Source organism: Sminthopsis crassicaudata, chromosome 5 (genome assembly GCF_048593235.1).
Source record: "Sminthopsis crassicaudata isolate SCR6 chromosome 5, ASM4859323v1, whole genome shotgun sequence".
Classification (NCBI taxonomy): Eukaryota; Metazoa; Chordata; class Mammalia; order Dasyuromorphia; family Dasyuridae; genus Sminthopsis; species Sminthopsis crassicaudata.
Genome location: NC_133621.1, coordinates 256,232,255 through 256,258,561, shown reverse-complemented (window position 1 = coordinate 256,258,561; position 26,307 = coordinate 256,232,255). Strand labels below are relative to the sequence as shown.

The following is a 26,307-nucleotide window of genomic DNA, read 5'->3' as shown; positions in this document are numbered from 1 at the left end:
AATTATATCTAAGATTCCTTTCACTCAGATTACATAATACTGTGAGTAATAAAAAATGTCTAATTTACTTACAGTCACAACATCTTAGCTAGGTGGCCAAGTGATTGCTGAACCTAGTGGCAAGAAGAATTGAATTCAAATTCTGTCTCAGACATTTATTAGTTGTGTGATACTAGGCAAATTAATTCACCTTTGTCCACTTTAGTTTCCTCATCTGTAAAATGAGAATATAGCATGTTTTTCCCAAGGGTATTAGGAGTATAAAGTTAGATAATATTTAAAAATTATAAATGTTAATAATTAAAGTATTTTTAAAAATGCTATTATAAGGGAGGGGCAGTGGATAAAGCACCAGACTTGGAGTCAGAAAGACTGATCTTTGTGAGTTCAAATCTGACTTCAGACCTGACTAGCTGTGTGAACATGGGCAAGTCATTTGTTTCAGTTTCCTCATCTATAAAATGAGCTGGAGAAGGAAATGGCAAGCTACTTCTGTACTTTGCCAGATAAATCCTACATGGGATCATGGAAAGAGTTGAACATTACTAAAAATGACTCAACAATAACAACAACTCCTCCTAGGGTGCATGGAGTAAATGTTGCTCCTGTTACAATACCTTTTTCTAAAATACAAATAGAAACAATCAGAGGGACTGAAGAGGCCATGAGTATAAAATACTCCTCCTCCTCCTCAAACAATAAAGGGTTATTACCACTTCTATGTGCATCCTTATCAAACTTATCCATGTTATTACCATATGTTATAGGTAACAAAGAAACAGAGAGTATAGTCTAAAAGGTTCCCACATACTGTAATTATATCTTTGGTAGTTTATCAATGTTTTGCAGTTTCATGTAGCTCTGTTTATCAGATGTCACTGACCTTAGTGAAGGGTGCTAAGGAAATTTCTGTTAGCTTTGGGAACAGAAAAGTCAAAACAAGCATAATTATTGCTGAGAGCAGTATATACCCATTTTAATGTGCTGATGTCAAATTAAAAAAAAATAAATCAAGCTTATAGATGTGTTAACATGTGGATCTTATTATTTACTATGAAATTTTTGGGAAAGCCACTGAATAGCTAATATCAAGATCGTACATCATTTTGCAATGATTATTAAGATATTGTCATTTATTAATAATATTTGTCAGATGTAAATACCCGCCTAATTTGTTATTTTATTTTTCACAAACTTCATATTTTAAAAATCAGCTTTAATGTAGTCAAGAGAGAAATTATTTGGCATTTATTAAGTATCTACTATATGACAGGCACTTATGTTAGGCACTAGGGAGTCCATTAGCTAAGGAATGTGCCTCTTCTTTTGTTCTCTACCAGACTTTGGAGTTGTAGAAGGAATAAGGACACCAGGTCATCTAACCACATTTAAAAAATATTTTTTTTAGGTTGATTGATTTGTAACTCCCTCTGGGACTCCACATCTATCAAGCTCAGAAGCTACTGCAGTTTTTCATCTTATTAGATGAAAAGCAAAAATTTTAACATGCATTATTTTATGATTCTCACCATTTTCAGGGAAATTTTTGCCTTGAAAACCTGGTGACAAAATGCCCAGACTCCGATGGCTCAGCACACCCAGCTAAAATAAGAGTACTAACTGAAATAATCAAGTAGGAAGAAATGAAGGAAAGCAAAACTCATTTTCCATCAAATTAATGATATATAGAGAAAAAACTCAGTCATGACTGTTAAAATGTAATTGAGGAGATATCCAGTTATAATAGTGGCTCAGCAACCACCACAGGTCAAGTTTCTGGAGCCACAATTCCTGAGTAATTTGTTGAAAACTCCCTAATTTTACCTGAATTCCTTGTTGTTATTCAGTCTGCTCTTTAATTTTTCCTTGGCAATGCCGGAATACAATACTTTATATTCAAATACTTGCCAGTGTTCAGAAGAAAAGTACAGATTTCTAAGTCTCTCCCTCATATCCACTAATCTGTACCAGAGAGTGTCATTTCAAGAGAACTACCTATAATAGTCAAGCTTGGAGGAAAGCAGAAAGTGGTTGGCTTTTTGTTTGTTTATTTGATTTTGGATCACTCTGTAAATTGACAAAGTGCCAAAGTTGAATCAGAAGGAATGATATATATGAATGAAATTTAATTGGAGAGGGATCCAAATTGGCAGGGGTACTTTTGTCACCAGGAATTTTCTATACCAAAGAAATTTTGAGTCTACACCAAAAATTGTACCTTGATGAGGAACTATGTAGACACTGATAAGTTTCCAAGTTCACTAATCTAGGGTAAGTAACTTCAGGTGCCTTTGAATACAACAATCATGAGTTGGCTAACTAATAATGCATCCAGGGGTTCATACAGTTCATACAGTTTCCTTGTCACTCAAATGAATACACTTATATCCTTATTAGTCACTTTGGCTATGCCCCAGAGAAAGGAAATCTAGTTCTATGCTTGAATTCTGCTATAGTTTTGCATCTTTGCAATTAAATCAGCTTTTCAAATAAAAAAAATTATTATTCTTAACACATAGCAACATCAATGTCCATGTCAGTTTATAATTCATAAGATACAAATTTGACAGCCCTGTCCTCAGAGAGTTTTTGCCTAAGATTTGTTTTCATCCTTCATAGCTCTTATTAATCTCCTGGGCTTCCAGGATTGTGAAGCAGGTTAAATAAAAAATTGTATCCCTTCCAAGATTTAATTGAATAACCTCAGGGATCTATTTTTTTCTGGCATTTTCAGGAGCATAGAATATTCATCTCCCAAGCACAGGCCAATTCTCTAATTGCTTTTCATTGAGACTTTGCACACAATTTGGGTATATAAGCAACAATCAATCAATCAATAGGCAATGATTAAGGGACTATGTACTAAGGACTGTACTAGATGTCAAGACTGTGATAAGTGTCACAGGTACAGAGACAAAAATTCAAAACATCCTACCTACACAGTCTTTCCCTCTACTCACTTTATATAATATATCTGGATAATAAGTGAAATGGAGGAAGAACATTGATATATACCACTTGAAAGTCTTGGATGAGAGGAGAGTTCCACAAGAAAACATAGAGTTAAATTCTTTTTTTTTTTTATTTTCAATAGTATTTTATTTTCCAAATACACATAAAGGTAGTTTTCAACAATAGTTTTTGTAAGACTGAATGTTTTTCTCCCTCCCTCCTTTACCTTCCCCTTCCTCAGACAACACGTAATTTGATATAGATTAAATATATGCAATTCCTTTGTACATGTTTAACCCATAATGGTGTTTGCTGTTTAGAGGTGGGGAAGATGGAGAGGGAGGAAGAAAAAATTGGAATACAGAGTTTTGCAAAAGTGAACATTGAAAACTATCTTTGCATGTATTTGGAAAAATAAAGCTAATTTTAATAAAAAGAAAAAATATGCAATTCTTTTAAACACATTTCCATATTTGTCATGTTGTAGAAAAACAATCATACCAAAAGGGAAAAAAACATGGGAAAGAAAGGAAGAAACAAAAAGTAAAAATACTGTGTATCAGTCCATCTTTTCATAGTTCTTTTTCTGGATGCAGATAGTATTTTCCATCCAGGGTTAAAAATAAACAAAATCCAAAATGATCTTTCTTTCTGAAGTGGTTCTTAACTTGTGGCCCATGAACCTCTTTCGGTTATATATTTCAGGGGCATCTGTGAGCTTAGATGAAAAATTAAAATTACATCTTTATTTCTACTAATCTCTGGTTCTCTTTGTAATGCTGTATATTTTATTTTCTTTTTTGTATTTAAACACCTTATTCTGAGAAAGAATCTATAAAGGTCATGGATATTAATGATCTGGAAAAGGTTCCCTCTTTAATCTGGAAAAAAGGGATAATATCCTCTTTTGATATTTCTTGGGCTATGCTGTAAGATCCCAGCAGTAGTAAACAATAAGCCAATTGCTAAGCTCTAGTGCATATATCAGAAGAATGTTATATCATTTATGCAGTAACAATTGGTACATGAAGAACATTCTAAAACACTTCAGAGTCAAAAGAGATGATAGGTAGAGATAAGAGATATGGAGTTTATTCCAGAGAGGAAGATGAGTGGGTCCTTAGACTTCTGGAGAACATCCCTCTGCCCTGCTTATACCAAACAAAAAAAAAGATAATTGCCACTTAGCTCTGTGTCCCTGTTTTTTCAGGATATGGTGTATAATACCAATCAGTTTGAAAATCAAAATTTAAAAATAATGATTGATATCTTTGTTTTTATTTCATTTTATTTCTAAAATATATATTTTTCCCTTTTCTTTTTCCCTAAACAGTGACAGATTTCTTTGGGGGTGGGAGGAGTGGGAGGATAAGAAAGACAAATCTAACCCAAATATCAAGCCAGGTTGACAATGTATTTATAGTTCCAAACTATAGTTTCCCACTTCTGAAAAAATAAAGAATATCTACTTTCTTATCCCCTTCTTTGGGGCTAAGCTTGACCATGGAAAAATTACATCATTCATTTTTTCTTTATACTGTCATTATTATAGTAATATGTATATTTTCTGTTCCTGCTTACTTCACCCTGCATCAGTTCATATGTTTTTCAAATGCATTTCTGAATTCTTCATATTCATCTTGTATAACAGAGTAGAAATATTCATTAGATTCATCTGCCACAATGTGTTTCCAAAATTATTGTTTCAACAACAAGGATTTTTAGAATGGAGAACAATGAGAAGAGGAAATTTTAAATGAGGGTATAGGGATAAAGGAAAAGAGAGCATTTGGTGCAGTAGGAGATTGAAGTGAAAATACATGGGCTTATAAGCCTGGCTAGTAAAAGTCTTAGCTTTTAGATAGTTCTCTAGTGTTGAGGGGATTATTTTCTTGTTTGAATCAGAGAGGCAAATAAAAGTAGAAACAAGAAATCAGTTAAGTGACTGGAGAATTCATTCCCAAGTTTTGAAAATCAGGGAAGATTTCCTTAGGAATATTTGAAGTGATTCTATTCTACTAACAGCATGCTAGTTCAAGCCTTTACACTATTGTAGGTCCTCTCGTCTAAATTTATGAATTTCATATCTAAACATGCTGATCTCCTTTATCTTACCCTTATTCAATTAGATTATATATTGGCAAGACAAACATTCTGGTTCAGTTTCTCCCAACTAGCTTGGTGGTCTGGTGCTGGAGATAACTGATCTACTTTGGCCAGCAAATACTTGGATGACTTTGTGTTCTCATCTAGGTATATACCTTAGAAGAATTCATAGTTCTCAAGTTATTCTCTCAAATGAGCCTTTTCCTCCATCAAATGCCCTTTATCTATTACCTTCCTCACCTGTGCCTAAGTTCTTGGTGGCCACCTGGGTGTTTAAATATAAACAATCCAAAGAGAGTAATCTCCAGATTCCAGCCCCACATGGAAAAAATTGGTTTGGATACCACTTTCAGGTCAGAAGGACCATTAAAATTCACAGTTCACCTTGGTATAGTGGATAAGGTTTACAGACTGATTTTTTCACAATAACCAAGAGTCACATCTTTCCAATTAAGTCAGACTTTTTAGTTTATTAAAGCAACACAATGTCCATATCTATTAAAAAAATACAACTTTGATTAATTACCCAGTAAGTACAAGCATTGAACCCTTTTAAAAAGGAAAAAGGTTTAGAGCATGAAAAGTTTTAGTGCAGGAAAGAAAATTATAGGTCATTTATAGGTCTTCAATTTTTAAATTTAATTTTTTCCAGCTAATAAGCATTTATCTCCTTTTTCTAGCTACCCCTTCAAGAAATAAGGAGGAATTGGAGGGGGTTGACAAATATAATTTATCAATATTTGACCATGTCTAAAAAAGGGTTTCATTCTCCGTATTTATTCTATTTTTGTTTTTTATTGTTTCATTTTTACACTGTTGTTGCTATTGTATAAGTTATTTTTCTATTTGGGGGAAGTTAAGTGACACACTGGATAAAGTGCTGGCCCTGATGTCAGGAGGCCCTGCATTCAAATCTGGCTTGACATTTACTAGCTGTATGACCCTGAACAAGTCACTTAACCCTGTCTGCCTCAATTTTCTCATCTGTAACAAATAAGCTAGAGAAATGAATGGAAAGCCACTCTAGTATCTTTGCCAAGAAAACTCCATGTGGGGTTATGAAGAGTTAGAATGACTGAAACATCTAAACAACACAATTCTTCATTTTGAAGATGAACAAACTGAGCCCAGGAAAGACAATCATACAGCCCAGGTCACACAATCAAGACAGGTAATTTGATACAATGGAAAAAAGACTTTTAGTTGTGAATTGTTAGAATATAAAACTAAGAGTCAACGTTCAAGTCTTGTTTATTTGATCTTGGACAAGTCATTTGAACTTCAGGATTTCATTTTTTTTATCTATAAAATGAGTAATGAGTGAGTTGCATTTAGATTTTGAAGTTTCTTCAATCTCTAGCCTACCTTAAGAACAATCCAATATCCAGAAATGAGGAGAATATAGTCCCTTTAACTCTGCCTTGCTCAAATCACAGCTCAGCTCTTCAAAATGTGGTTTTACCTGTAATCATATTTGATATAGGAGGCCTTCAAAGAGCCTTAATTGGCTAAGTATTTTTGATCCCACTTTATTTATTAATTTATCATAATTCTACCAACCAGTTGCCTCTGGTCATGGTCTTGCCCCTCAACATCTTTCCATCTTTCCACTTTTGTGACTGACTTCTGCCATTTTACCATCTCCTCTCTAGTCAATTTGCTCAAGTCTCTGCTTTGTCAATGACATGAATTCCTCTTAGAACTTTACTACTCCAGCTCCTGGATATAACCACTGTCCCTACCTATTATTAGCTCTTTATTCTTTCTTCCGGTTGCTATTTGTCTTCTTCCTCTCTGGTCTCAGTCTTACATTCTGTGGCTTCCTTTCTTGGCCCCATAATAATATCTAACATTTATAGACAACTTTGGGCAGCTAGGTGGCAAAGTAGAGCACTAGGCTTGGAGTCAGGAGGATGCTATCTACCTATTCACTTAACCTTATTTGCTAGAGAAGAAAATAACATGGCAAACCACTCTAGTATCTTGACCAAGGAAACCCCAAAATTGAGGTTACAATGAGTTGGACATGATTGAACAACAACAAGATAGGCTGTTTTTAAGAATTGGAAAATAAACTGCTTTATGCATTACTTAATGTTTCGTCTCTTTTATATTTCTAGCACTTAGCTCAGGAGCTCACACATAAGAGGCACTTAATAAATATTTCCCTAGTGATTGATTTGGTCCTTACAATAACCAGGAAATGCTCTAATTATCTCCATCTCACAAATGAGGTAGATAACTCTAAAGGACATGTCCTTGGTCACTAGTCCTCTCACTATCCCAAGATAAGAATTGAAGTCAAGTTTTCTTGACTCCAGCCCACATCCACTCAAAGCATCAAAGCACTTGAATTGTTTGTTGCTCAAAACCAGTTGGTTCTATTACTATATCTGTTGGTCAAAACCCATCTAGCAGGTGCTACTTGTACCCAAATTTTATTTATGGTAATATTTCTCCTTTCACTCCTCTTTCCTAAAGTCTGAATAGTCTTCTGTAGAATAAAATATAGAAACTTGGGCCCTTGTCAAATATTTTAGCATTTTTTCATCTCTGCAAGGAGCTCCATGCCCCGTGGAGTTTAAACAAAGAGTTCTTGGGAAGTAGGAGTGGGAGTGTGGGGAGGTGGGGGAGCAATGTTTATACCTCAGCTATTCAGAGCCATGAGTCACAAATCTGTGAATGTGAAAGCTTTTGGTAGCTTCAGTATTGCCAGCATTCAATCCTATCCGCCTCCCTCCTTGCACCACGAGACTGGTTCAAACATCATTTTTTCCTAATAGATATTTCCAGCTACCCTCCTTCTGCTGTCAAGGTAAAGCATGGATGGAGTAATCAGTCTATTCTTATTGGAATTGTTCAAGCTTCAGATGTAGATTTCTACCCCCTCCACTGCTTGATTCTAATGAATCATAGTTTGGAAGTGGGAAAGTGGAAGCAATACTTTTTTTCTTTAGTAGCAGAAGTTTCCAGTGTTACTACAGAGCCATGTGCACTATCACCCGCCTTTCATTTCTAAATGTAATTTCCATATTTGAAAGGTGGAGCCAATATCAATCAAATGTTAGACTTGCTGAAGGCTTCTTCCTGGCACCAATTTTAACTAAAGCTTCTGCCTCTCTAAGATTCCCTGCCCCCTGGGTCTCCTGCTAATGCTGTGTACTAGCTGCACTTTCATGGTTCAAGAAACGTTCAATTAAATAGTCATAACTAGACCTCTTAAGGTGAGGCTATCTATAACGATATGCACACCCATTCCCTCATCCCTACTCTTGATCTCCTGGCTTCAACTTGACCTTAGTAATGCTTGCTTACTTAAAAGGATTTTTTTTTTTCTCCTCTAATTTCTTCCTAACATGGTTTTGCTTCTATCAGTTCTTCTGTGCTGGTTTCCTCCTCTTAACAAAGGGTGATTGTAGAGGTTCTTAGAACTACTTTAATGAATAAATAATGATGATTTCTAATTAGCATATCAATTGTGCCTTTGCAGATGGCACTTCTAAACTCTCCAGGGTGATGGAAAGCCAATTGGCTGGTTCTCTTAAAAAGTCTTAAACCATGTCCTCGAAATCTTGTGCTTAGCAAACTCTTTCTGTTCAGATAGTACAAACTTCTAAGCCCCAGCTGAAACATCCCATTTGTATCTTAAACACTTCAGTTCTTTGTATCTTAGACATTACTTCTCAAAGTGGAAGGGATCTTAGAATCTATTTTGACTGTTCCATTTTGTAAATAAGAAAACTGAGACTCCGGGAAGGTTAAGTCATTAATTCAAGATCACACAGGAAGTTTTTGAAGCAAGATTTTAATAATAACTAACATTTATTTTTTTAAATTTTATTTATTTATAATTTTTTCACAGTATATATGCATGAGTAATTTTTTTTATAACATTATCCCTTGTATTCATTTTTCCAGATTTTCCCCTCCCTCCCTCTACTCCCTCCCCTTGATGACAGGCAATCCCATACATTTTACATGTATTACAATATAACCCAGATACAATATATGTGTGTAAATCCAATTTTCTTGTTGCACGTTAAGTATTAGATTCCGAAGGTATAAGTAACCTGGGTAGATAGACAGTAGTGCTAACAATTTACATTCACTTCCCAGTGTTCCTTCTCTGCGTGTAGTTATTTCTGTCCATCATTGATCAACTGGAAGTGAGTTGGATCTTCTTTATGTTGAAGATATCCACTTCCATCAGAATACATCTTCATACAGCATTGAAGTGTACAGAGATCTGGTTCTATTCATTTCACTCAGCATCAGTTGATGTAAGTCTCTCCAAGCCTCTCTGTATTCCTCCTGCTGGTCATTTCTTACAGAGCAGTAATATTCCATAACCTTCATATACCATAATTTACCCAACCATTCTCCAATTGATGGACATCCATTCATCTTCCAGAATAACTAACATTTATTTAACACTTACTGATGTGACTTACTCTCCTCCCTGTCAGGATGAAACTATTATTAGATAATTGTATTATCAGATATTATCAGACTACCCTGATCATTAAAAACTCTTTACCAACCCCCCTTGTCTATCCCCCATTTTCTGGGTATTTTCAAGAAACCTTTGAGATATTGATTATTACATTAATACATGATTACATGATTATCTTTAGACAGGTCTGGGACCTAGTCTGTCAGGTACATTTCATCTGGCTCCTTCACTCCTCCCTCTTGAGTTCCTTTATGCCTGAGAAACCCCTAAGATTATATTTCCCAAATAAGAGATCTGTTCATGAAGAATATTTTTGCTAAGTTCTTTTCAGGACTAAGCCTACCATCAGGCACTTTCTTTTTCTCTCTCATAGTGCTTTCCCTTTAATGGCGCCATTTTCCTTAGTCTAGCTAACTCTGTTTAGTCTAATCTGCTGGTCAATGGCTTCCTCCCATTTCAAAGAATATTTCCTTTCTCCTGGTTAATTGTGAGTTCCTCTGGGGAACTATTCTTTTTCTTGCTAATTATATATTTTCTCAACTGTATTTCATATTTGTCATTCCTGATGCCAATTTTACCTCTTATTTTTGTCTGTGACCTATTCCCCTAAGACTTGCTTTTTACCAATGAGAATGTCCATTATAAATTTGTCACATTTTATTTCAAGCTAAGAATTGCTGCTCCAACCTCACCACTTACTATGTTGCAGGTACTTCACTTAGTATTCAACTATTATATTGTTTGATGCTCACAACAACCTTGGGAGATAGGTATCATTATTCCCCATTTTACCAATGAAGAAACTGAGGCAAATAGAAGTTAAGTGATTTGCCCAGGATTACATAGTTAATAACTATCTGAAACTACATTTGAATCCAGATCTTCCTGACTGCAGAGCCAATATTCTACCCACTTTACCACTAAGATGCCTAAAATACAATTAGCACAGTGTCAGATCTAGAGATATTTTAGAAGCCATTTATTTTAATTCCCTCGTTGATGAGCAAAGGGAAGATTAGGGCATCAGAGAGAACCAGGTCTAGAGTCAGGAAAACTCATCTTCTTGACTTCAAATCTGACCTCAGATGTTTAGTAGTTGTCCCTCATCTGTAAAATGAACTGGAAAAGGAAACAACAAACCATTTTAGTATCTTTGCCAAGAAAACCACAAATGGGAGCATGAAGAGTCAGAGAACTGAAACATGAAAATGTGAGGCCTGGGAAGAGTAAGCCACTTTCCCAATGGATTTTACAGATAATTACCAACAAAGGTCAAATTTAAAATTATGTTATGAAGCAAGAGACTTTCTTTCCACTCAAGGGTTTGCCTCCCGTTGTTACTTTGAGTTGAGATGAGTTCAATGGACAAATTTGGACAAATTTTAAAAGTCAGCCATTGTTATTTATTAAGTAGATGTTATTTGCCAGGCACTGAGCTTAGGTGGAGTACTAAGTGCTAGGGATTCAAAGTTAAAAAAGAGAAGAAAGAGTCCTTGGCCTCAAAGAATTTATATTGGTTTGGTGGAGGTGAAAAGAGCAGTGAATAATTTGCAAGTTTAAGATCAGAATCTTAATTGAAAAAAGGATATTGAGAATTTGGGGTCTTGGATACTGAATGATAATGATGATATTCAAGTTAAGGCAGAGATTTAGAGTGATTTACATGTGAGTGTCATTTACCTAGAATGAAAGAAGGTATTAAACAGTTCATTCAAATAATCAAATAAATATAACATATATGAAGAGTAAATATTGGAAAATACCCATAATTTTAGAGCTAGAAAGAACTTCAGACACCATACACTCAGTTCTGAGGACTTTTGTTTAAGAGGGTCATTGATGCATTGGAAGGTGTCCAAAAGAGGTCAACCATGTGAAGGGCCTCAAGTCAATGTCAAGTAGGTCAACTTCAGAATCACAGATCCTAGCTGAATAGAACTTTAGAAGTTATTTAATACAATGCCCTCAGTTTACAGATAAGGGCACAAGGCCCTTGTTTCAATGACTTGCAGTGTCACAATAATGGTGGTTAAGCAGCACAGGTATGATTCATGATTACATTCAGTAACTCCGCAAGTTCAGCATTTGGTGATGAGATTCTAAATATTGTTTTGGACCAAGAGAAAAACTAAAGAATTGATCTCTGAAGCAAACAGGCAGAGGGTTCTGATAGACATAAATTTAGGTCTCATCCTTTGGGGAGGCAGTCAAATCTAATATTCAAGTTATGTTAAATTCCTGAGACCCACCCTCTGTAGAGATATCCAGCAATCTCATCTTACCATACCCTGTCAGAAATCCCAATCATGATCCAGAGGATAAATTTTCCCTAGTAGACTGTATCTACTTGTGGGCCATCCCATGGCTGCTACCTTCCTTTGGGTCATCCCACCAATGGCACTCTGCCTTGTGATGTCTTTTTCTACCACCATCCCCTGCCATTGCAGGCAGCATCTCCCCTAACTCCACTCTGCTTCTTAACCCCACTTCTCCTCCTTACAGCTATTTTAGGATGCTAAGTACCTTTCAGGATTTAGCCTGCCAGCTAAGGGCATGCCCCAACCTCATGGGGTGCTCCCTCTCCACTGGGTAATTGTGAGTTCCATTGAAGAGTTTGTCTTTCATATACTCTCCCAATTTATTTCATATTTATCATTCCTGGTATCTATGGTATCCCTTCATTTTCTCTCTAACTTCTTCCCTAAATAAATCTACCTTTTGCCAAAGAGAATGGCCATTGTGAATTCTTCACCTGATTGAACCCCAACTTTTGGTGCCTGCTATCATTTGGTGCTAAATCCCCTATCATAGATCACATCATTTGGTTGGAGTTTATCACATTTTTCTCAGTTATCTGGGCCCAAATATCTCTTTCCCCTCCTAATTTTTTTTCAAATAACTACCCTATGTCCTTACCTTACCCCACGTCCTTTCCCTTATGCTCTCACCCTTTCCCCACCCCTCCCACCAAGATTCTTGCCTTTTTACCTGAAATGAAAGATGCTTTCCTCTAATGGCGCCATTGTCCTTAATACCCTTTGCAAATACATTTACTCTAACATTTTCTCTACCCCCTAATTTCCCTTCACAAAACTAGAAGGAACCAATCTAATCTTTGTTCCACTATGCTTTCTTCAGTCCATTGTTCCATTACAATCACTCAGATACTTTTGAAAATTCCTCAGTGTTAATGAACCTCAGTCTCAGCTTCATTTACAACTTTCCAAACCCTAGTTCCTATTTTTCCAGTCTACATGGAAAATACTTATAGGAAGTATTTCCAGTCATGAAGTTTAAAACATGTGTTTTAATATGTATGTTTACATACAACCCTTCTAATTACTCAGGATGACTTAGTTACTGAGAATTACTTATTTTCTTAGCTTTCTAATGTTTCATGTTTCCTTATCTCCAACCCAGGGTAAACAATGGCATTTGCTTTCTCTTTCTTTTAAATGTTGGAAAAAATCATTATGCTAATAGTGATTTAACTGTTACAAATTCATGTTATTTAAGCTTAGCTGGGTTCTTTCTCTTGTTTCACTAATTCCTTGTTTCATCTTTGATGATTCTTTATCATTTATTCCTCCCATCTGTCCTAAATCTTCTTCATATTTAATCTCCTAAACCCATTCCTTTCCTCTCTTTTAAACAGTGATAATTTTCTACTTCACTGAGCCATTCCTTCCTCTATACTTCAGAATTCTGCATCTTCATGAATTTTTCTCTGTCCTTCTTGACTAAGAGGATAGGATGGTGGCTTTTATTTTTGCCTCCTCTGATCTTTCAATCTATGCCCTTGATTCCATTCCCTTCATTTTCCACAGTGATCTTCATCCATTCTCCTATCTTCTGAATCTTCAGCATCTTCCTCTGCAGTGATTCCTTACTTGCTTAGATAACTTCTAATCTAAAACACAATGAAACCAAAAGCAAAGCCTTTCCTTTGATTCTGATATCCCCTTTGAGTGGGTTGAATTCATTTAACTCTATGGTCTTTTTTAGCTCTAAATTTTTGACCCTATTGTTCACATTTTGGTGGGTTTTGTTGCTGCTGTTGTTGTTTTTGGCAAGGCAATTAGGTTAAGTAATTTGCCCAATACAGCCCAATATGTTAAGTGTCTGAGGTTATATTTGAACTCAGGACCTCCTGATTCCAGAGCCAGTGCTCTTTCTATTGCACCTTTTGTGATTTTTGACAAATTTTGGCAAAATTCTAATCACACTATTCTGATATTAGCTTTACATGCACTTAAAGCATCTAATGACCTGTTCCAGAAAGAGTAGTCCCCCAATTCCCAGAATAATACAGAAACAGGTGCCTCCATACTCTAATGGGCAAGATCCATTTTCCTTTAACAAGTGAGGTGCTGACTGAAAGGAAAATACAGATGTAAAAAAACCACTTTGGACTGAACAACTTTTTCCCCCTTTGCTATGGTATTAGTCCTTTTTTATTATCAATAAAAATAATTTATTTTAAGTAATTCCTCATCATGCAGAAAGTAAGATTCACATAGATGAATATATATAATTTCTATGCCAGTCCTTTGAAGACGGTAGTATATACAAAATTTATCACTGTTTTAAAACTGAGGAAATATGACTCAGAAAGAATTAGTGTGTTTTGCCCAAGATCACATAACTAATAAGCAGAACATTTCAAAACTGAACTGGTCCTCTGAGTTGCAATACAGTGTTGCTGGGTTGTTTTTTCTCTATATGTTATAATTAACATTGGGACAAATATTAAAGGTATACTGTAAAAGCATCAATGAATATGTAGAAGCAAAATAGTATCTTTTTAAAAAAGAGAGAGAAAGAGCTAGGGTTAGAATGTTGTATTGTAAATACGAGATCCTGGGAATCACATTTCTACAAATAGCAATACCTTTGGGAATGAAATGGAGAGGTATGGGATAAATATTAGTATAACCAAGTGAATTCAGAATTCAGAATGCTTAGACTGAAAGAATAATGGTTAATGGATTGTTCTTGGTCTAGAAGGAGTTCTGATGGAGTGTCCCACAGATGTGTCTCTAACCCCCTTCTCTTCAACATTTTTATTAATGACAGATGAAAACAAAGATAGCATATTTATCATGTTTCAGATGATGTAAAACTTGGAGTAATATTTAAGACATTGGGTAATAGGATACCAAAAAAAATTTCAGCAGGATAGAATGATAGACTGATAGAATAATGAACTCATCTACTGAGATGAAATTTAAGAGGGATAAATATAAAATCCACTACTTAGGTTCAAGTAACCAATTAATCAAATACAAACCAAAGGAGAAAATAACAAGACAACAATTTTCCTGGAAAAAAAATACAAATGTCTAAGAAACAAGCTTAATGTGTTTTAATGGGATGACACTACAGTCAAAAAAATACAAATATCATTTTTAGACTTCCTTAGTAGTACAGCAAAGTATCTAGATGGATTGAGGTCATACACACACACACACACACACACACACACACACATACACACCACCACCACCACCACCACCACCACCACTACTACTACCATCAATTTTTGCTTGACCAATCAGTCAGTCAGTATTTGGAATATTCTGTTCACTGTGTAATTAGACTTTCTAGAAAGCATAGAAACCAAAAAAATAAGTCCAGAGAAGAATGGCACTAAAGTGAGAGATTAGGAGATCTTGTGATAAATGAATCTCCTGCCCAAAGGTGATTAATTAGAAAAGGAGAAAAGTTAGGGAAATATAAGGGCTCTCCTTAGATATTTAGAGGGTTATTACTTTTGGATAGATTGTTGTTCTTGCCCCAGGGAAAAGAATTAGGAACATTGAGTGAAAATCTATAAGAAACAAATTTAGATTCAATTTAAGGGAAAAACTTCTCAATAATTAGAATTGGTCAGAAATAGAATGAACCACTTCTTGAGGTAGTCCACACCTCTGAGCAAAATTTTCAATAGTTACTTGTTAGATATTGCAGAGCTGCCTGTTGAAATAGAGGTATATACTCAGTGAACTCTGAGCTCTTTCTCATGCTGAGAGTCATCAATAAGTAATGGAAATGAATCTAGAATAAAAATTTGGTTTAAATATAATTTCATGAGTCTGTTACACAAAATATTATTTTCTTGTACCTTTCTCATGCTGCTACCCCTGCCATAAATATTTGGGTCTGGGGTCCTCAGCCTCCTAAATACTGTTAGATTCATGATTCCCTTCCTCCACTGAAACTGGATCTATTCTTATTTTTTATCCTCTTCCCTCTTAAGTTGAGCTGCTAATAAATTTATATTAAAATATTTAAGACAGATCGTGTCATGTGTCTTTTTGATGCCATATATATTATAGTGCCTTCATCCAAAGGAGTGATTAATTGTATACTTTTTTGACACTGTGGCAAGCCACTGAGTATAATATATTTAGGTTGGGTACACTTTTAAGGAATTCCCTTCAGATTACATCATCCAATTACAATGAATCATAGATTTAGAAATGAAAGAAGCCTTTAAAAGTCTTTTAATCTATCTCCATCATTATATTCATAAGGAAACTGAGATCTAGAACTGGAATCTGACATGGCCATAATCATCCTAGAAGAAACTGGCAGCTCTGGAATACTATATTGCCTCCTTATGTAGGTAAATTATGCATGTCCCTTCTGAACAAGGAATAAGCACAAAGACAAAGTCTCTTCCCACCCTGCAAATTAGATTAGGCTCATGACCCTTTGTTGCAATTAAAAGAAGTTGAGAAGAAAAGATTTAGTGAAGAAGAAGACATATGTTCATTCTCTTCTAATATCTGAAAAGAAAAATTAGATTTCTGCTTGGCTCCAGAGGTAAAAAGTAGCAAGAATTTACAAGGAGACAAATCACATTTTAATATAACAGAAGAGATTTTTTCTTTTTTCTTTTTTTTGCCACTAGAGTTTTCGAACCATGAAATTGTTTAAGAGATGTGATAGTCAGGTTCCAATTACTAAATGTCTTCAAGAAAAAAAAATGAGTGTTCATTGAATGAATGAAAGCATTAATTCCTTAGGAAGTGTCAAGCCAATGACCCAACTTCAGAGCTGAGGATAAAAAGTAGAAAAGTATTTTGGCTCCTGCTCTCAAGGAGCTCCCACTCTCAATAGAGAAAAACAGCAAATGGAAGAGAACTCATTAAAGTGCACCAACAGATCAGATAATACTCAACACTGCCCAAAAACTGAAAGTTATAGAAGGACAATGAGAATCAAAGGACTTTACTCTGCCAAGGTAGGACAAAGAATAAGGCCTGTGGTTCTCCATTCTTCTGCAAGTATTGTAATTTATGTCTCCCCTCTTGTCCAAGTAGTATAAGCAGCCATATCACTTTTCCTCTCTCATTGCCTTCTTAGTAATGTAGAACATATTCATGTTTTAGGTAGAAAAGTGAATGCAGATGATATCTAAAGGTCTCTTTCCAAAGGTTGAATTGCTATAATACTCCACAGCAGATAAACAGTTTAAAAAGTGAGTTCTTGGATTTTACCCAGTTGCAAACAATAAACTCTCTTAGGGCAGGAATCATGCCTACCCTGTTGGCCCAGAGCCATGACTTCCCATGAAGCCCATGGCAAGCTTCCCTGCTATAGTGAACTGAATCATGGCCCAGTGCAACTGAACAGATTCCCTATGGTTTTTCATTATCTAAAACTGTGCCTCCCTTAGTCTGTGTGGAGAATTGGGCTGTATGAGGCTAACAGAGAACAACATCAATCCATTTGGTAACACTAAGAGGAAGTTTGATGGGGTATAGAACATTTCTATTACAAAAGCTTAGTGCATTTTACCAGTTTCTTGATTATTGCCTATTTCCAATTAAATTAACCAGTTTTAAAGCTTCTACTGCCTACTATAACATGAGGCTTTACAAGTGAAATAAGCATGCATGTGATAGCTTACTGAGACATTGTTCTTAGCTTCCTGTATGAAAATTAGTTTCTTTATGTGTTAAAGTTAAACAAAATCCTGTTCATATGTTTTTACATCTGTTCAGGATTTTGTTAGCTTGTAGTCTTGAGTGCTGGAAATAGTAATAAAACTATTTTTAACTTTTTCCCTTATGAGAGATTTTTGTTCAGTATTTTAAATAAAGATTGGAACAGGAGAAATGCATAATTATATTGCTGATGACATATTGCTGGCCAGTATTGTGGAATAGTTGATTCTGTCTTAAGGGATCCTCTTTTTCCCACCTACCACCTCCAATACAACTGCAGTATTCTCTAACGCCATGCCTTCAATTTAGGAAAACCTGCTCTCTGCATATTATCTTATTAAAATCACCTGCAAAATTAACTCATGCTAAACTATGAACTCTTCCCTCTGGCATGTTTAAGTTTTAAAGAACATTTGAAAATCCTTCAGCCTAAAAGAGTGGAGTTTCATTGTGTTGCATTAGGAAGATTGATGAATCTTTAACATAGAGGTACAAACCCCTGTTTTATCACCATGTTTGTGACTCTAAAGCAACTACTTAAAGATCATATCATCCATGTCCACTACTCTCCCTACCACTCTAGGGCCAGTGGGTGGGAAAGGACTCTTTAAAGCATTTAGAAAATAATCAAATCATAGATTTAGAATTGGAAGAAACTTTAGATAAATCTAGTGTCATTTTCTTAATTTATAGGTGAGGGAATATAGACCCAGAAAAATTCAGTTATTTGCCAAGGTTATGTGTACTGGCAGAGTTAGGATTTAGTATTGAGGATGACGATGAGAAGGTAACTAATATTTATATAACATCTACTATGTGCAAAGTATTGTGCTAAGCACTTTACATATCTTATCTCATTTGAACCTCATTAAAATATTGGGATATAAAGGCTATTATTATTTTCATTTTATAGCTGAGGAAACTGAGGTAAACAAGTTAAATGACTTGCCCCAAGTTCATACAACTAGTTAATACCTTAAGCAGAATTTGAATTCAGCACTTCCCAAATCCAGGCCCAGCTCATTTTTTCCACTACACCACTGGATTTCAACTCAGATACTCTAGAGTCTAGCACACATTCCACTATATCACATCAATCAAAACTTTGAATAAGTGGCATCTCTAAATCTTGTAGTTAAATTTTATGATCACAAGGGATTTCAGGTCTTAACAAATGGTTGGTGAAACAAATATCCAAATCTCTCGAATTGCACTGTGCATATAAAACCATCTATTCTTCTTATAGGTTTGATTAGCCTTCAAATATTTACTAAACAACTACTATGCCCTTAGTTTTTTGTTAGAAGCTCTAAATGATAAAAAGCATAACTGATTCAAAGGCCATTTGCATATGAAATTTAAAAAAATAAACTTAAACCAACCTGTAAAGGACAGGAATTCTGGAGAAATATACTTAAGGCTCAGTATGATTGATTTAATTCTACAACAAGGTGTTAACTCAGTGGAATTGATAAGACAATGGTTATCTAGTTCAACATGGTGATTAATAGTTCTCTAGTTCAGTATGATTGATTTAATCCTAAAACAAGGTGTTAACTCAGTGGAATTAAGATAATGATTCTCTAGTTTACTTGTACTTAGTACTTAGTATAGTTCTACAAGATTGATTGACACCTATGATGATATGTTTATAATAGAGGATATAAAAGTTAAGGGATTTGAGAGGAGAGACACACAGGAAGCTAAAGACCCTCATACTGGCTGTTCTGTCTCTTTCACTTCTCCCCTGAGATGAGAGAGATTCCATCTTGGACCAGCCTCTGGTGGCCCTCCTGCCTTCTGCATTTCCTCCACTAAACAAAGACCCATTTGGGAGGGCCTCCAGAAAGCTAGCCAGGCCCCAGGCAAAGGAGACAGACTGTGAAGGAGATAATAAAGACTTTAGACTTTATCCCTGACTATTCTCATGGTGATTATTCTGCTGAGACCAAGGCTGGTCCTGAGACCTCCAGAAAGCTAACCAGAACATTACATCAACCAATCAATAAGAATTAACTAAGTGCCTAATTACTCCAGCTCTGTTTCCCTATGGAGAATTAGATCATGTATCTTAGCATCCCCACAAGTAATCCAATTCCATGTTCATGTACTCTGAAATTTCTTTATCTTATCTTAAGTTATTATCTTTCCACCACTCCCTAAGCCTTACACCTCCTAAACCTTGTATTCTTCATTATTGTGTCCTCCAATCCTCTTGCCTCTCAGCATCTTCCCAGGCCATCAAATCATTTCTGGGTACAATGTCCTTACTTCCAACTCTTGAGCAACTGTATGCTATCTTCTATTCCCCAAAATTGCATGCTCCCTTGTTATATACTGCCCGTCTTCATTACTATATTAATACTGCCATCCACTTCCTATACATGAGCACGACTAAACAAAACTAGAAGAAATCATGAAACCATGTTGAGGGGGAAGAGGATCCATGAAATATTTATTCTATCTCTCCTGGACTCTCACAAGGGAATCCTTGATTTCTCAAAGGAGTCCTTGTTTCATTCAATACAATAGATTTTCTAGACAAGAGCTCTTAAACTTTCCCCACTTGTGACCCCCTTTTGCCATCAAAATTTTTACATTATCTCAGCTATATAGAATTGGTATGCAAATCAAACATTTACTGATAATAATTCATAATTTTGTGATCCCCACATTTAGTTATGTCATTTAATAATCTACAAGAATTAATGAATCCTACGAGGAACTGAAAACCTTGCATTACAATTCACCTAAAAAATGAAAGTCCATATGCCAAATGCTTTCTCTCCCCCCCATTTTTATTTCTCATCCTTCTGACATCTTACTCTTCTATTCTTTTCTTCTCTTACCTCATAATGTAGAGGAAACATTTTCCTTGCTTGGACCAACCCCTTACATGGACCCTTGTTCTGATTCTCTACTATCTTTTCCATTAGATTGCCCAATGTATCATCCTCATACTCTCATCTACTAGTTTCTTTCCTGTTGCTTACAAACACAATCCTGTCTTCTCCTTTATTAAAACAAACAAACAAACAAACAAAAACCCAATAGGCTCTACCATCTCTACTAGCTATCATTTTGTATCTCTCCTCCTAGTCTTAGGTAAACTCCTTGAAAAAGTCACCTGAGCTGCCTACTTCTACTTTATCTCTTCTCAGTCTCTTAAAAATTGTACTTTCTGGCTGTAAGACCAATGCAAAGTAGGTACATTCCCTTCCTCTCTTCTGTTATGGTTTTAAACAAGTTGATTTTTGATCCCATCATTCAAAGGAGATTGCTCTTTTTCAAAGTTACTGAGGATTCTTTTCTCTCTCGCTTTTTAAAGTTAATTGATGATTTATTTTTAATACACATTGCTTTATGAATCATTTTGTGAAAAAAAAATCAGAACTAAAGGGAAAAACCATGGGAGAGAGAGAGAAAAAAAAACAGAAAAAAAGTGAACATAGTATGTATTGATTTTCATTTAATTTCCACAGTTCTTTTTTCTGTATACAGATGACATTTTCTATCCAAAATCAATTGGGGTTGCCTTCTATTTTTGGAAGTGTTATTTTCTTCAATGAATTTTTATTTTTTTAATTTTTTTTTTGCATTTGTCCAAGTGTATTTCTTAAGGAATTGTATTCCATTTTCAAGCTGCTGATTCTCTCTTGAATACCTCCCATTTTTTCTTTTACCTCTCTTATTTGCCTTTTAAAGTTTTTTTTATGAGCATTACCAGAAGCCTCTTTGGATTTGGGACCAATTCATGTCATGCTGAGATTTCTTCTATGGACATTTTGTCCTCTGAATTAGTGTTTTGATCTTCCCTGTTGCCATAGTAGCTTTCATGGTCAAAGTTCTTTTTTGTTTCTTGCTCATTTTCTTTCCCTTTCTTTTGGTATTTCCTTTTTTTTTTTTTTTTTTTTTTTTTTAAACTTTGATATTTGAGCTCTGCTCCTGGGATAAAATAGGTGCTGTCCCAACCTTCTTGTGCAGCTCTGATCCTTGACTTTGAGCACATGGACCCCTTGTGTTTGCAGGGGGTAGCTTTGCCTATTTTTTGTTTTTTGTTTTTTCTTTTTCTTTTTCTTTTTTTCCTCCAGAAAACAGCCTGGTTTCCCAGAATTTACCTTATGAGCTGGGACTGGAGACTGCCCTACTGACTTGCTCTACTACTGAACCAGAGGGTCTCAATTGCTGATCTGCCGTGATTAAAACCCTTTCCCTGGCTTTCCCAGACTGAGCTGGACTGAACACCCCTTTATCCCCAATGAGACTAATCTTTCTTGAAGTTTTTCTTGAGCTGGAGAATGTTTTCATTCCATTAGATTCTGTTCAGAGGCTTGGTTTCATATGGTTTTCCTCTTTTTAAAATTTATTTTATTATGAACTTTAGAAATAAGACAAACATTTCCATAACATAGTAGAATAGAAATAAATGATTGCACATGAAACTACAAATACAACCTGCTATTTCTTTTAAATAAATAATAATTTTGATGTAATTTTCTATTTTTTTCTTATATCCCTTTTGCCCTAGAGATGGCTATCATTAGACACAAATATGTATATGTGTCTGTGTACACACCTATAGGGAAAATCATTCTAGACATACTTCTAGTCATCAATTCTCTAGATGCAGATAGTGTCTTCTTTCATGAAACTTTTGTAATTAACTTTGGTAATTATAATAGTCAAAATGACTCAGCCACTCAAAGTCATCCTTTTAAAACAATATTGCTGTTACTTTGTACTTTCTTTCTGTTTATTTCACTCTATTATTTTGTGTAAGTCTACCCATTTTTCTAAGATTATCGAGCCCATTGTCTTTTATAGCACAATAGTATTCCATCCTAATCATATATCAAAACTTATTTAGGCATTCCCCAATTGACAAGCATCCCTGCAATTTCCAGTTCTTTGCCACCACAAGTAAAATTATTGTAAATATTTTAGAAGATATTAGTTCTTTGATTTTTTCCCTAATCATCCAGCAAACAGACTTAGGAGTGATATTGCTGGATCAAAAGGTATAGGCTGTTTAATAATAATATTAATTAACAGCAAAATGAATTAAATAATAATGTGGACAATTTCAATCACAGTAAATTAAAAATATTATCTACAAATAAAACAAAAATTGTTAAACTTAGAAAGGAAACAGAACATTTGGGAGACAATATTCATAGTTTTTCAGATAAAGGTATCCTTGTAATGTTCTCTTCTCTAAATTAGAATTGTTCTCAGGGAGCAGGTTTCTTGGGGAACTTCTGGAGGCAGCCTTAGTTTCAGTTTAGTTCACTAATCCCAAATGCAGCCAGGAGTTAAAGTCCTTTACTGTCTCTTTCCAAATCTTATCTCCTTCACTTGGGGCTCGGCTAGTTTTCTGGAAGCCTTCTGGATCTTGGTTTCAGTGTTCTCCACAGGACACAGCCTGCCACCACTTCTCTGTCTTCCTTCTTGTGAATCTCCTTGACTGAATCCTGACTCTGAAGTCCCCTTGGCCCTGAGAGCTTTTTGCTTAGACACTGCACACTGCGCACTGAGTACACACCAATCATTACATCACTAGGAAACCCTTATTTGTTGTAGGATTAAATCAATGCTAAATTAGATTTAACCATGTCTCCTAATTGTACTCAGTACCTTGTTTCAAGTTCTGGCCCATAACATCTCCTCGTAGGATCAGATCAATCATACTGAACCATGCTAAATTAGATAAATATTGTCTCTATCAATTTCAGTGACTTAGCACCTAGTAAGAATCCTAACATTCATATATCACAACTTATTCAGCCATTCTCCAAGTGATGGGCATCTACTCAGTTTCCAGTTTCTGGCCACTATGAAGAGGGCTGCCACAAACATTCTTGTACATACAGGTCTCTTTCCCTTCTTTAATATCGCTTTGGGATATAAGCCCAATAGTAACACTGCTGGGTCAAAAGGTATGCACAGTTTGATAACTTTGTGAGCATATTTCCAAATTGCTCTCCAGAATGACTGGATATATCCCCAGTGATTTCTTAATTGCCAAATCTCTAACACTCCTTTCCCAAATCTCATGCATCTTGGCCTTTCTGCATCTTTTGACATCAAGGATTATCCTTCCTCCCTCATTTCCCCCAGAAGCTTTTTCTTGGATTTGTTTGCATAACACTTTTTCCCCCTACCTGTCTAACTCACCTGTTCACTCTATGTAAGCATCTTCATTTACATAATGACATTATGAATGTCCCTCAAAGCTCTCCCATGGATCCTCCTGTTTATATTATCTCACTTGGTGATCTGATCTTCTTCTATGAATTTAATCATCTTTTGTAGGCAGATGATTCATAGATTTATATATCTACCCCTGGTTTCTGTCCTGAGCTCTAGTTCCCTGTTGCCCAGTCTGTTGGACATTTTTAATTTGAATGTTCTACTGGCATTTCAAACTCAATTTGTTCAAAACAGAGCTCATTATCTTTTTTCTCCCAAAAAAATCCTTCTTCTTAATTTCCCTATTACTGTCTTGAATAAAACTTAACACATTTTAGAGAATAAGGATCTCTGTAAATCTCAAGCTGCCTTTCAAAAATACTTTTTACAATTATATGTAAACAATTTTAACATTCTTTTTTTATAAAATTTTGTTTCAGAGTTTCTCCTTTCTTTACCTCCTCATTGAGACAGCAAACAATGTGATATATTTTATGTATAGTTCTGTGAAACATATTTCCATATAGTCATGTTAAAAAAGAAAACACAAATCTATTCCCCTCAAAAAAAGGAACAACAAAACAAGAAAAGTATGCTTTTCTCTGCATTCAGATTTGATCAATTTTGAGACAGCATTTGTCATCACAAGGCCTTCAGAATTTTCTTAGATCATTGTGTTTCTGAAAATAGCTAAGTCAGCGTACCTTCTTTACATGTATTCTACTTCCAATTTTCTTTAGTCACTCACTTGGTTATTCAGTGAAAAAACTCTTTTTACTATAAATATCTAATGTAGTTAAACTTATTTGCTAGGAACTGGGAGAGAGAATTTGTTTTTCCAAATTTTTGAACAAGACTTGTCTTTATGGAATTTATAGTTAGTAGGAGGATGAGCCACAACTATAATGGTATTACGAAGTAGTTACTGAAAGGCTTGGCAACTGATTGGGGCAGGTCTAAAAGCAGGACAGATCATTTGCTGCTAACAAATTATATTGAATGTAGTAGGTGATAATTAAATAATTGTCAAATTGAATTATCCATACTTAGTCAAGTGTCTCTGTACTAAGATTATGTATTCATTTGCAAGTGCATTGGTGTCATATTCAAACTCAAAAAGCCCATTATTGATTTCATGCTACAGTGTGCTATATTGACACTGGAAATACAAAAATAATATAAAATAATAAATATTATCAGACATACTTCTTGTCTTCAATGAGCTCATGTTTTAGTTAAAGGATATGAGATATGGATATGTGTAAATAATATTTAAAGAAAATTACCAGATTTATGAGGCTCACTTGGTATTTCCAAACCAATTAATTAATATTATTGTAGAGGGTAAAGCCAAAAAGAGGTCATAGACATTACTCCCATGAGTGGGCTCACTTATTTTGCTCTCTGAAGTCAAATGTAAGCTATAAACATTTAAAATGGCCATTGGGAGGTGGGTAAGAACAAATCATTGTAACTTTTAATAAAAATTACATAATTACTGCCAAATGACCAAAAAAAAATCCCTAAATATGCTGAACATAGAATCGGTCCTTAGTTTCCATATCTTTCATACTCATTAAATAAAATACAATGAATGAAGTAGGTATTTAATAAATGTTTATTTAGTAAATGAGTGACTTCAGCCCATCATCTACCTAAAGCACTGAAATAAAAACTAAAACAAGGGGGAGAGAAGAACAAAATAGATATTAGATAGATCCATAGTTTAAATGATTGACTAGATCCTGCAGAAAAAAGAATTCTATATTCTAAACCCTTGCACATAAATTGAATGATAGTATTAGATCAGTTTGATATAGGAATGGAAAAAATTGATGATGTAAAATATTATTTGTCCAATCTTTTAAAAATTGATTGGGTTTTGACAGTGAAGCAGTGTGGGAGATTATGTAAAAAAAGATGAGCTATAGCAAATTAGACTATTTCAACTATATCTGTTTAAAATAATTATAGTTTCCCCATTTTCTCAGCTAAGATAACAATAAAGTGTTAAGTTAATCAGTTTATAATAATATGATTAATAAGATAATAAAGGAAAAAGTAAAGGATGATATCAGTGAAGTGTTTTTAAAAGTGGGACACAGAAAGGAAAAGAAGGAGGTCTAGAAGGCAACATACAGGTGAGAGAGCTTTGGAATGTTGGATATATTATATACTTAAAATATATATAATACTTATTTTTGTTTTCTGTATGTTAAAATGCTAATATCTGTTGATATTTATCAAGGTCAGAATACCAAGTTGTTAATATTAAAAATAATAATAAAATAGCTAATCTACTGATAGCAAACTGCTCTAGAAATATGTGTATATATACAATTACACATGCATGTATACATGTTTATATGACATTGATATTATATATGTAATTAATAACAACACTCAGATTAAACATGAGCATATGTTTAATCTATAATTACAACTTTTTATATATGTGTGTATGTGAGCATGTATGTAGGTATGTTACAGTTAGGTGGCACAATGGATGAAGTGGATGTCCTTTTGGAGTCAGGAAGAATCATTTATGAGTTCAAATCCAGCCTCAGATATTTAGTATGGGTGATCCTGGACAAGTTACTTAATCCTGTTTTGTCACAACTTTCTTCTTTGTAAAATGAGCTGGAGAAGGAA

General features: G+C 34.9%; 1 protein-coding gene across 3 annotated transcripts in view; it reads left to right on the top strand.

The window, feature by feature from the left end:
- Positions 1-26,307, top strand: part of LIN7A (lin-7 homolog A, crumbs cell polarity complex component) — a 184,948-nt gene that overhangs the window by 136,154 nt on the left and 22,487 nt on the right. The window lies entirely within an intron of this gene.